Below are 13259 nucleotides of genomic sequence, written 5' to 3' on the forward strand. Positions count from 1 at the left end.
ACCCTTTGGTCCAGGCGGAAGGTCCCTAGCCACAATTAAGCCCTAGATACTAAGATCCCCTCAACGCTTCACTCCATTGCACGCCAGAACTAGGCCCCCAGCGGTGGTTCATCCCTTAGACCATTCACTCTATTATGGCCATAAAGAACTCAAGGAACGGAGGTAGAATCTATCACGTCGGAGGGGAAAGGGGACGCTCCCCTGCACTCTCGACTCACCCTCTCAACCCTCTCTAACCTAGCTTTTGTCTAACGCTCGTGGTGTGTCACTCACTCACAAGGTTACCAACAAGAACTCTCAACCCTAGTGTCACTCTAGGGGAAATGTTCATACAATCAAGCATTCAAAGTTGGAACTCACAATAAACATCAATTTATTGAAAGCATGATAAAGAAGTTCAATGAAACGAGTACATCCTAGGGTTCACAATTACCCAAGTACCCACTAGGGGTTTAGCTCTCCATGGAGCTAAGTACAATCAAAGAAATTGAATGTAAAAGCAATGAATCCATAAAGAAACCCCCTCGATGGTCATGTCGATGGTCTTGTGGACAGTCCTCTACTTGTCGTCCAAGGATTCCTTCGTCCGGTATAGGATACGCCTCGATCGAAGCTCCCCTACCAACCTTCTTCCTAATGGAATCACGATGTCAGAGCCGTAGAACCTCTCCAAAACCTTGGCCAATACCGCTCGAAACCCTAGCCGAAACTCTCTCACAAGTTGGGGAAAAGATGGAGAAAAGAATGCTGAAATCAGGGCTTAAATCGGCTTTAAATAGGGCTGGAATCAAGCGACTGCACGGGCGTGTATGGTGTCACACGCCCCTGTGGAATTTCCACACGGGCGTGGATAATTTCCACACGCCCGTGTGGATTCTCTGTTTCTCTGATTTCTCGGCCGGGCTACCACAGTGCTTGCTACAGTATTTTGCTACATTACATGCTACAGTACTCTACCGGAAATACTCCCGAATTCCATACTTTCATTGGGGTAACGCAAACGGGCACACGTTTACGTCGTGAATCACTTGCTTCTTCAATGATGTACACGTTGGTGGTTCTCTTGTTCTTATATGCATAAATAAGAATGCTCGAGTTTGACTGCCTTTGTGCCCCTCCAAATGAATGTGCTCACTCGAATACGAGGAGGTTGGCACACACTCTAGCATCTCACACCTGACCTATGTCTTCGTGTTTGAACCTTAGCAAGATCTCCTCCAAAATAGGTGCATTATGATCCACATTGGCCTATTTCCTTCATACTCGGCCTCACAACCCTAACTGCATAAAAGTAACATAAAAACACACATATTAATGTAAAAACCTGAGAAAAATAATGCTCAACATAAGGAATGAACGCTTCGCATTCATATCACACAAGCACTTCTCAAACTCCCCCACACTTAAGCTTTTGCTTGTCCTCAAGCAAACATTAAAACATTCTGTGCATCAATGAAGAAAATGTTGAAAGTGCTTGGCCTTAGGTTCACCATAGTATACAAAGATAGCATTCTACAAGTAAAGAAAATTTCAACACTAAATATGAAAAAATCAATGCTCTAGCTAAAAACTTGAATCAAAAAGGATAACAAACCCGAATTTCGTGTAAGTGTGTGAACTCAGTCAAAACAGCCCAAGTTATACTCCTCAAAGTTCTAAGTGCAAGGGACTTATTTATCTACAACAAGAAAACAACAAAAATTTCAAAAACGATAGTAGCTTCACACATCCTCTAAGGTAGCCCTTTCCCAAGCGGCCGCTAAGGTGGCTTTCACACTTTCGAGGTTGTAGCTCTTTCTACCCGAGTGGTAGCTTTCACTCATCCTATGAGATAGATCTTTCCCTCATTAGGGCATAACTAGTATCCGACTTATGAGAGTAGCTTCATACTTTATAGGTGGTAGCTCTTTCCACCCAACAAATACAAATAAGCAATAAAACTATTTTGTTCCTACTTTTCATTTTTTTTTTTAATTAGCACAAGAAACTAAACCTAACTAGTCCCTTTAAGATCGAACAAGAGTTTCCAATAGAGTTCAAAGACTGAGTAGTGCACTAAGTGTAAATCGGGCAAAAATTCCTAGACATTCAAGCAAGAACTAGAGCATGAAAACATTCAATGTTTGAAATTCTCCTAAACTCAAGAATACAACCATTGCAACTAAGGTGAACCGCCATTGGCTATGTGTGCATATAACAATCAAGAACAGTAGAAAAGATGTGTGCACTATGAAACTCCCCCCACACTTAAGTTGTACATTGTCCTTAATGTACACATGCAAGCTCACTCAAAATATATCATTCAAAAAAATAGATGTGGGAGAAGTAATCAACACAATACTCCCCTGACTCCTAGTGTTGCGTTTGATGAAGCTAATTCATTGGGAGTAGTGTTCCAACGAGTTGTGAAGCTCACACGGCCAAGTGCCAAAGCACCTTGGCCGTGCCCATGACTAAGTCGCAATTTCCAAGAAGACAAGACCATCTGCACGCATACACGAGGGGGTTCAGTGAAGCTCAAGAAAAACAAAAATAACTCGAGTGTATAAAAGATGAAGCAATGAATACAACTCGATAATTCAAAATAACATAAACTCAGAAGGAAAATCCTTTCTGAGTGAACAAGTCTAAAAACAAGAAAATAAGATAAAGTAAAATGCATGAAAGTAAAAGAAAGCTCAAGTGTCGAAGTCGCTCTCGGTCTCCGCTACTGCTGCTGCTGAAGTGGATGCATATAGTGGATCCTCTGGTGCTGGGGTAGAGGATAGAGGTGCTGGAGGCACTGATGATCCAGGTCTCATGAGATCTCGAAGGAGATCGAATCAGGCCATAAGATCTGTGTACTGAGCCGACTGTAAAGCCCGGAGCTCCTCTATCTCAGTCTGAATCTCGGTAACATCAGTCTCCAGCCTATTGATACGATCATAGGCTCGAATACCCGGTGCTACAGAAGATGGAGGAGTCTGCTGGACACCCCCCGTAGTATCTCCTTCGCTTCTGGTGGTCTCAGCGGTAGCTGGAGTGAGAATATAAACCCCTGGCACAAACCTCCGTACCAACCCCATCATCCTGATCGTATCGAACATAAGAGCGATGGGCACAGCTGTCCTCTCAGCACCACGTAGAGCGTCGCCCAACCCTATTCCTAGAATGAGTCTGGTGATATAAGGGCCCGCAAATAGTAGACCCACTCTCGTCGAACGACCCTGGTACTGCAAAACATCTGCTGAATGCACCCTAAGTGAAGTGGTATATTGCGAGCCATGGAGTATAAGAAAAGCAGATCCAGTCTGGTCAAAGCGGCTGTGTTATCTGCTCGACCTGTCACGGACCTGTTGATGACTGCGTGTACGTATCTGTAACTGAACTGGGACAAACTAGAAGCCTTCGATAATCCCGGTTCGTACTCCCCACGCCCACACAAAATCCTATATGCATGATATGGGGTGACTGACACTGGAAAATCTACTGGTAGTCGGCCATACTCCACGGTGCCTGTATAAGTGACATTGTACATGCCCGTCCTAATTGAAAACTTAGTGACGCTCATAGAGAATGGATGTCAACTCTCCCATGTAGCAATCGAAACTCAAAGGACGCTAAAACCTCTAGCGTAAGTGTGCGGTAAGCCGGTTCACTAATTGTCAGCAGCCTCCTCCAGCTTCCCACTGCCAGCATCTCATCAATCTCATTAATCACCTCATCACCCTGCTGAACCTGTTGAAGCACTTGTACATCTGCAAAGCAAGTCTAACCAAACCCGAGTGCTGAAAGTCTCTCGAAGCGAGCCTGATGCTCGGGGTTCGGGAATTCCATATGTATCGGCTCGGGTGAAGTAAGTCTGAGGTGCTTAACTATGCCTAACTCTATACATGTCCCAGAGGAGAAATCGAACAATCTCAACACCTTGCACTCACATAGAGTTGCAATGAGTTCTAGGGATTCCAAGTGATAAATCTCTTCCTTAATATAGACCTAACCCTTTGGTCCAGGTGGTAGATCCCTAACCACAATTAAGCCCTAGATACTAAGATCACCTCAACGCTTCACTCCGTTGCACCCGCAACTAAGCCCCAGCAGATGTTCATCCCTTAGACCATTCACTCTATTATGACCACAAAGAACTCGAGGAATGGAGATAGAATCTATCACGCCAGAAGGGAAAGGGGACGCTCCTGTACATCTCGACTCGCCCTCTCAACCCTCTCCAACCTAGCTTTGTCTAACGCTCGTGGTGTGTCACTCACTCACAAGGTTACCAACAAGAACTCTCAACAATAGTGTCACTCTAGGGGAAACGTTCATACAATCAAGCATTCAAGATTGGAACTCACAATAAACATCAATTTATTGAAAACATAATAAAGAGATTCAAAGAAACAAATACATCCTAGGGTTCACAATACCCGAGTACCCACTAGGGGTTTAGTTCTCCATGGAGCTAAGTACAATCAAAGAAATAGAATGTAAAAGCAATGAATCTATAAAGAAACCCCCTCAATGGTCATGTCGATGGTCTTGTGGGGAGTCCTCTACTCGTCGCAAGGGATCTTTTGTCCGGCCTAGGATACACCTCGCCGGATCGGTGCCGACGAAAGCTCTCCCAATAACCTTCTTCCAAACGACGCGTGATGTCGGAGCAATAGAACCTCTCCAAAAACCTAGCCAATACCCCTCGAAACCCTAGCCAAAGCCCTCTTACAAGTTGGGGAAAGGTTGGAGAAAAGAATACCAAAATCGGGGCTGAATCAGCTTTCAATGGGGCTGGAATTGGGCGACTACACGGGCGTGGATGCTCCACTCGCCCGTGCGGAATTTCCACACGGGCGTGGATAATTTCCCCTCGCCCATGTGGATTCTCTGTTTCTCTCGTTTCTCGGCCGGCTGTGAACAGTGCTGCTATAGTATATCCTACAATGTTGCTACAGTATTCGACCTGAATAGCTTCCCAATTCTATACTTTCATCGGGGTAACACAAACGGGCACACGTTCATGTCGTGGATCACTTGCTTCTTCAATGGTGTACATGTTGGCGAAACTCTTGTTCTATGTGCATAAGTCGGAGTGCTCGAGTGTGACTGCCTTTGTGACGCTCCAAATGGATGTGCCAACTCGAACACGAGGAGGTTGGCACACACTCTAGCATCTCACATCGACCTATGTCTTCGCGTTTGAACCTTAGCAAGATTTCCTCCAAAATCGGTGCATTGTGATCCACATTGGCCTATTTCTTTCATACTCGGCCTCACAACCCTACCTGCATAAGACTAACATAAAAAACACACATATTAGTGTAAAAACCCGAGAAAAGTAATGCTCAACATAAGGAATGAACGCTTCGCATTCGTATCCCACAAGCACTTATCAAACTCCCCCACACTTAAGCTTTTGCTTGTCCTCAAGCAAAAATTAAAAACGTTATGTGCATCAATGAAGAAGATATTGGAAGTGTTTGGCCTTAGGTTCACCAAAGTATACAAAGAGAGCATTCTACAAGTAAGGGAAATTCCAACACTAAATACGAAAAATCAATGGTCTAGCTAAAAACTTGAATCAAAAAGGAAAGAAAACCCGAAATCATATACGTGTGTGAACTCACTCAAAAACAACCCAAGGTATACTCCTCAAAGTTCTAAGTACAAGGGACTTATTTATCCACAAAAGTGACAACAATTTCAAAGATGGTAGTAGCTTCACACATCCTCGAAGGTAGCCCTTTCCAAAGCGGCCGCTAAGGTGTCTTTCACACTTTCGAGATGGTAGCTCTTTATACCGGAGTGGTAGCTTTCACTCATCCTATGAGATAGCTCTTTCTCTCATTAGGGCATAGCTAGTATCCGACTTATGAGAGTAGCTTCATACTACATAAGTGGTAGCTCTTTCCAGCCAACAAGCACAAATAAATAATAAAACTATTTTTTTCTTTATTTTGGTTTTCCATTTTTTTTTAGCACAAGAAAATAAACCTAACTAGTCCCTTTAACATTGAACATGAGTTTCCAATAGAGTTCAAAGAGTGAGTAGTGCACTAAGTATAAATCGGGCAAAAAACTCCTAAAAATTCAAGCCAGAACTAGAGCATGAAAACATTCGATGTTAAAAATTCTCCTAAACTCAAGAATACAATCATTGCAACTAAGGTGAACCACCATTGGCTATGTGAGCATATATCAATCAAGAACAATAGAAAAGATGTGTGCACTATGAAACTCCCCCCCACACTTAAGTTGTATATTGTCCCCAATGTACACATTCAAGCTCACTCAAAATATAAATCATTTAAAAGCAAATGTGGGAGAAGCAATCAAAACAATACTCCCCTGACTCCTAGTGTGACGTTTGATGAAGCTAGTTCATTGGGAGTAGGGTTCCAACGGGTTGTGAAGCTTACACGGCCAAGTACCTCAGTACCTTGGCCGTGCCCATAACTAAGTCTCTATTCCCAAGAAGACAAGACCATCTGCACGCATACACGAGGGGGGGTCAGTGAAGCTCAATAAAATAAAAACAACTCCAGTATACAAAAGATAGAGCAATGAATACAACTCGAGACCACAAAATGAAAATAAACTCAGAAGAAAAATCCTTTATGAGTATACCAATCCAAAATAAAATGCAAAAAATAAAATACGAAAAATAAGAACAAAGAAGGTAAAGACGCCTCAAGGTGAAGACATTTAATCCACGAAAAACAAGAGTTGGCGAAGAAAAAAGGATACCGATGAAATAAATGCCAAAACTCTGAAAATCGGCAAGATATGAGACGAAAAATCCTTCAAAACAACGGTGATCGATCGAGAAGATGGTCAGAAGTAGTTTTTAGACGACTGAAGATGAGGAATGAGATGGTTCACAAGGTTTTTAAGGAAAAAATCGCGTCTCTTTGAATTCTTTGCATTCACACGGGCGTGTGGAAATTACCCACGCCCGTGCGCCCCATTACAAGAGAGCCACAGGGGCGCTCACACGCCCCTGTGCGCTCTCGGGAAAACACTCCTTCGACTCTGACTGCTCTCGCACGGGCGTGCGGAAAAAACCCACGCCTGTGCACTCGATCCACAGGGGCAGCCGCACACCCCTGTGGCTTCCCTGGACATCTGAGAAAAATGCCATGTGTTCTACACGCCCCTGTGCCTTCTCGGGATGGAGAGAACTCCTCTTCAGGGTTTCGCACGGGCGTGTGGAAATTACCCACGCCCTGCACGGTTTTCACAGGTCGCCCTGCGAGGCGAGTCCACGCCCGTGTGCTCTCGGGTTAATCCGCCCAACTCGCAGGGAATTCACACGCCCATGCGGAAATTACCCACGGGCATGTGATAGTCACATGGTCATTCACAGGGGCAGCCGCACGCCCCTGTGCCTTCTCTAGATGAGCTCGTACTACAAATCCACGGGTGTGCGGAAATTCCACACGCCCTGTGTTTCTCTGGATGCCTTAGAAAAAAATCTACAGTGCTCGCAGAAAAAAATCTCGAAGATGTTTACACACTCGAGACTGCCCTATTATGCAAATTTCACAAGTGAAAAACATGAAATAGAGCTCAAACGACATAAATTCGCCAATTCCAATTGAAAACACATGATGAATACTCAAAGCCTACAAGAAAATCTCAGCACAAGCATCTAAAAGACAAGACACCAACACTTAATAATTTATTCATGCAAACAAACTAAACTAGAATATTAGAAACATAAAACACTTGGGTTGCCTCCCAAGAAGCGCTTGTTTAACATCACTAAGCTTGACGTACCTTGTCTTACCTCACGGGGGTTCATATCTTACCCATGACTTGAAAGCATGATGAGCACAATCTATTGAAAGTAGAGGGTGTATTATCTGGCTTGGGACCACCTAGCAATGGTTCATCCAACTACTTCCATTCACGGACATCTCCAACAGCCTTGGAGTGTTTCCGGTGGCGTCTCCTAGCCCTCTTCATTTTCCAGAGCACCTTCTTCAAGATCCCCGGGGTAGATGGTACTTCTACCATCGATCTAGGCATCATTACATCTTCATGTCACTCCTCTTGGTCGAACAAACCTTCATACGGATCCGGATTGAACATTTCCTGCATTTATTCATCAACAATTTCATCAGTAGTGTCTACAAAGTATAAAGTGTCATTGAAATCAAGGGAATGCCGCATAGCTTCATCAAGGCGGTATGTGAGCTTGTCATCTCCAACTCTCAATGTGAGCTCTCCGCCGTCCATGTCAATCAATGCTTTGGAATTCCGCAAGAACGGTCTCCCAAGTATCAAGGGTACATCCGCATCCTCATCGACATCTAGCACTACAAAGTCAACCAGAAAAATGTACTTGTCCACCTTAACAAGCACGTCTTCAATGATGCCTCTCGGATGTCGCACTGTTCGGTCCGCTAGTTGCAAAGTCATCCGAGTAGGCCTAGGCTCGCCCAAGCCTAGCTTTTGAAAGAAAGTGTATGGCATGACATTGATACTAGCCCCTGAGTCCGCTAATGCCATTTCCCCACCTAAATTGCCAATATTACATGGAATGATGAAGCTTCCCGGTTTTTTCTTCTTGTTCGGCATGATCTTTTGCAATATCGCCGAGCATGAAGCATCTAAAATCACTGAAGCACTTTCCTCAAACTTCCTCTTGTTATAGTCAACAAGTCTTTCAAGAACTTCGCATACTTAGGCATTTGGGCTAATGCATCAACAAAAGGAATATTGATGTGGAGCTGCTTGAACAAACTCAGGAACTTCTTGTACTATTCATCCCCTTGGTCATTTTTCAATCTAGAGGGATAGGGGATTCTTGGCTTAAAAGCTGGGGGTGCCACCTCTTTCTCTTTGCTCGTCCCCTCTTTTACCTCTATAACCTCGGGTGCATGTTCTTTTGGCATCTCACTCGGAAGCCTACCTTCAACCTCACGACCACTTCTCAAAGTGATCGCCTTCGCATGCTCTCTAGGGTTGGTCTCTGTATTGCTCGACAAGCTTCCATGTGGCCTTTCAGAGAGAGACTTCGCAATTTGCCCCACCTGATTTTCAAGGTTATGCAAAAAAGCGGTGTGGTTGCGAAGTGTAGCCTTGACTGATTCAAACCTTGCATTTTCAGATTGCATAAATCTAGCCAAGTGCTTCTCTAAGTTAGTCATTCTGGTTTCCAAACCTGAGACTATGTTTTCCACCTGAGGGGCTTGTTGTTGTTGTTGTTGGAAACCCGGTGGCCCAATGGCCTTTTGTGAACCCTGATTACTCCATGAGAAATTGGGATTATTCTTCCAACCTGAATTGTAGGTATTGCTATATGGGTTTCCTTGAGGTATCATGCCATTACCTAAAAAATCAACGTTCTCCACCGAAGAAACATCACCGATAGAGATCGTGCAATCGGAGGGAGCATGTCCTCCATCACACCCGGTGCAATTAGTCATGGCCGCCACTCTATTTGAAGTTAGAAGATCTAACTTCTTACTTAAATTTTCCACTTGAGCCGCCAATGAAGTTACCGCATCTATTTCATGGAGACCGGCCACTTTTTTCTTCTCCTTGGCATTCCATTGGTAGCAATTTAATCCCATTTCTTCAATTAACTGATGGGCCTCATCGGGGGTCTTGCTACCTAAGGTACCTCCTGCTGCTGCATTCAAGAGTTGCCTTGTACTCGGGTTCAAACCATTATAAAAGGTCTAAACAATCATCCACTCCGAGAATCCGTGTTGCGGGCACTTTCTCAGGAGCTCCTTGAACCTTTCCCATGTCTCGAATAAAGACTCCAATTCCAACTGAATAAAGGATGAAATCTCATTCCTAATCTTTGCTGATTTTCCCGGAGGGAAATAACGGGCTAGAAAAGCTTCTACCATCTCCTCCCATGTGGTAATTGATGCTCTAGGTAATGAGTGTAGCCACTGCTTCGCTGTCCCCTTTAGGGAAAATGGGAAGGCTCTCAACTTGATGGCATCATCCGTCACTCCATTTATCTTCAGCATATCACACACCTCGAGAAAACTCTCTATATGACTGTTTGGATCCTTTTCGGCCAAACCGTTGAACTGTGCGGATTGCAACAACATGTGGATGAATGCCTGCTTCAACTCAAAGTTCTGAGCTGTAATCGGGGAACGCACAATACTCGATTGTGTCCCCAACACTGAAGGTCTGGCACAATCAGATAATGTTCATTGTTGCTCATTCTGTTCTGCCATGTTTTCAGATCCTTCCATTTCCAAATCAGCTAGATTAGACTGTTCTTGCACAGGCTCTTTCCCTTTTTTCTTAAGTGTACGTTCAAGCTCAAGATCTCCTTCAACCAATATTGAGGGATTCCCTCGGGTCATAACCTGGAGCTGCACCCAAAAAGAAAGAAAAATAAATCAGAACGATGATAGAATAAGAAGATCGGAAATAGAATGTATGGTAAAATAGCTAAGAAAAATAAAGTGCAAAGTATCTCTAAACGCCTACTCCCCGCAATGGCACCTAAAATTTGACAAGGTCCCCTTGCGTATATCCCGCAAGTGTACACGTTTGTCGAAGTAATAATTCCCGATGAGCGGGTATCGAATCCACAGAAAGTAGTTAATAAAAACACTTAATCCGCTTTTTAGCTATGTGAAAAATCAATAGTGATAAGTGTGACAATGATTCAATTATCAAAAGTAAAATCAACAAGTAAGAGAGCATGAGTAAATGAGAAGGTAAGGCAATCGATAAAGATGGGGTCCTCGGATAATGCTCTGACTAGGATGATCGTTTCAAGTGCAAGAACCCTCTATTATGCTTCCTAATCAATGCAATAGTCAGTCGTGGAAATCCTTCATTACATAGTCCCAAATCTAAGGTCAACTATGCCTAACTCTATACATGTCCCGGAGGAGAAATCGATCAATCTCAACACCTCACACTCGCATAAAGTTGCAATGAGCTCTAGGGATTCCAAGTGATAAATCTGTTCCTAATTAAAGACCTAACCCTTTGGTCCAGGTGGAAGGTCCCTAACCACGATTAAGCCCTAGATACTAAGATCACCTCAATGATTCACTCCGTTGCACGCGCAACTAAGCCCCAGCGGAGGGTCATCCCTTAGACCATTCACTCTATTATGGCCGCAAAGAACTCGAGGAACGGATGTAGAATCTATCACGTCAGAGGGGAAAGGCGACGTTCTTGTACCTCTCGACTCACCCTCTCAACCCTCTCCAACCTAGCTTTGTCTAACACTCGTGGTGTGTCACTAACTCACAATGTTACCAACAAGAACTCTCAACCCTAGTGTCACTCTAGGGGAAATGTTCATACAATCAAGCATTTAAGGTTGGAACTCAAAATAAACATCAATTAATTGAAAGCATAATAAAGAGATTCAATGCAATGAATACATCCTAGGGTTCACAAATACGAAGTACCAATTAGGGGTTTAATTCTCCATGGAGCTAAGTACAATCAAAGAAATAGAATGTAAAAGCAATGAATCCATAGAGAAACCACCTCGATAGTCATGTCGATGGTCTTGTGGAAAGTCCTCTACTCGTCGTCCAAGGATTCCCTCGTCCGGTATAGGATACGCCTCGACGGAAGCTCCACTACCAACATTCTTCCTAAGGAATGACGATGTCAGAGCCGTATAACCTCCCCAAAACCTTAGCCAATACCTCTCAAAACCCTAGCCGAAACCCTCTCCCAAGTTGGGGAAAAGATGGAGAAAAGAATGCTGAAATCGGGCCTGAATCGGCTTTAAATAGGGCTGGAGTCGAGCGACTACATGGGCCTGTGGATTTTTCACACGCCCATGTGGAATTTCCGCATGGGCGAGGATAATTTCCAAACGCCCATGTGGATTCCCTGAATTCCTGTTTTCTCGGCCAGCTTGAATAGCTTCCCGAATCCATACTTTCATCGGGGTAACGCAAACAGGCACACGTCCACGTCGTGGATCACTTGCTTCTTCAATAATAGACAAGTTCGTGGAGCTCTTGTTCTATGTGCATAAGTCGGACTGCGCGAGTGTGACTGCAGTTGTGCCCCTCGAAATGGATGTGCCAACTAGAATACGAGGAGGTTGGCACACACTCTAGCATTTCACACCCGACCTATGTCTTCGCGTTTGAACCTTAGCAAGATTTCCTCCAAAATCGGTGCATTACGATCCACATTGGCTTCTTTCCTTCATACTCGGCCTCACAACCCTACCTGCATGAAAGTAACATAAAAACACACATATTAGTGTAAAAACCCGAGAAAAGTAATGCTCAACATAAGGAATGAACGCTTCGCATTCATATCGCACAAGCACTTATCACACTCGTGGTGTGTGACTCACTCACAAGGTTACCAACAAGAACTCTCAACCCTAGTGTCACTCTAGGGAAGTATTCACACAATGAAGCATTCAAGGTTGGAACTCACAATAAACATCAATTAATTGAAAGCATAATGAATGGATTCAAAGAAATGAATATATCCTAGGGTTCGCAAATACCCAAGTACCCACTAGGGGTTTAGTTCTCCATGGAGCTAAGTACAATCAAAAAAATAGAATGTAAAAGTAATGAATAATAGAAAACCCCCTCGATAGTCATGTCGATGGTCTTATGGAAAGATCTCTACTCGTCTTCCAAAGATCCCCTTGTCTGGTATAGGATACGCCTCGATGGAAGCTCCCCTATCAACCTTCTTCAAAAGAGATGGCGATGTCTGAGCCATAGAACCTCTCCAAAACCCTAGCCAATACCTCTCAAAACCCTAGCTGAAGCCCTCTCTTAAGTTGGGGAAAAGATGGAGAAAAGAATGCTAAAATCGGGGTTGCATCGGCTTTAAATAGGGCTGGAATCGGGGATCCAAAAGCCCCTGTGGACGCCCCTGTGGATTTTTCACACTGGCGTGTGAAAATTCCCCACGCCTGTGTGGATTCTCTGTTCAGCAGCTTTCTCGGCTGTCTGTGAACAGTGCTGCTACAGTGTTTTTCTACATCGCTTTTCTACAGTACCTGTCCTAAAATACTTCCCGAATCCATACTTTCATCGAGGTAACGCAAACAGGCACACGTTCACGTCGTGGATCGCTTTGTTTCTTTAATGACGGACAAGTTGGTGGAGATCTTGTTCCATGTGCATAAGTTGGAATGCTTGAGTGTGACTGCCCTTGTGCCCCTCCAAATGGTTGTGCTAACTCAAATACGAGGAGGTTGGCACACACTGTAGCATCTCACACCCCACCTATGTCTTCGTGTTTGAACCTTAGCAAGATTTCCTCCAAAATTGGTGCATTTTGATCCACATTGCTTT

General features: G+C 44.0%; 1 non-coding gene across 1 annotated transcript; it reads left to right on the forward strand.

Annotated features, from left to right (window-relative positions):
- The first annotated feature begins 9684 nt into the window (after positions 1-9684).
- LOC120256004 lies at positions 9685-9791 on the forward strand. The gene has a single exon (XR_005535163.1). It is a non-coding gene; the product is annotated as a small nucleolar RNA R71 (small nucleolar RNA).
- The last annotated feature ends 3468 nt before the right edge of the window (positions 9792-13259 follow it).

Source organism: Dioscorea cayenensis, unplaced genomic scaffold (genome assembly GCF_009730915.1).
Source record: "Dioscorea cayenensis subsp. rotundata cultivar TDr96_F1 unplaced genomic scaffold, TDr96_F1_v2_PseudoChromosome.rev07_lg8_w22 25.fasta BLBR01001263.1, whole genome shotgun sequence".
Lineage (NCBI taxonomy): Eukaryota > Viridiplantae > Streptophyta > Magnoliopsida > Dioscoreales > Dioscoreaceae > Dioscorea > Dioscorea cayenensis.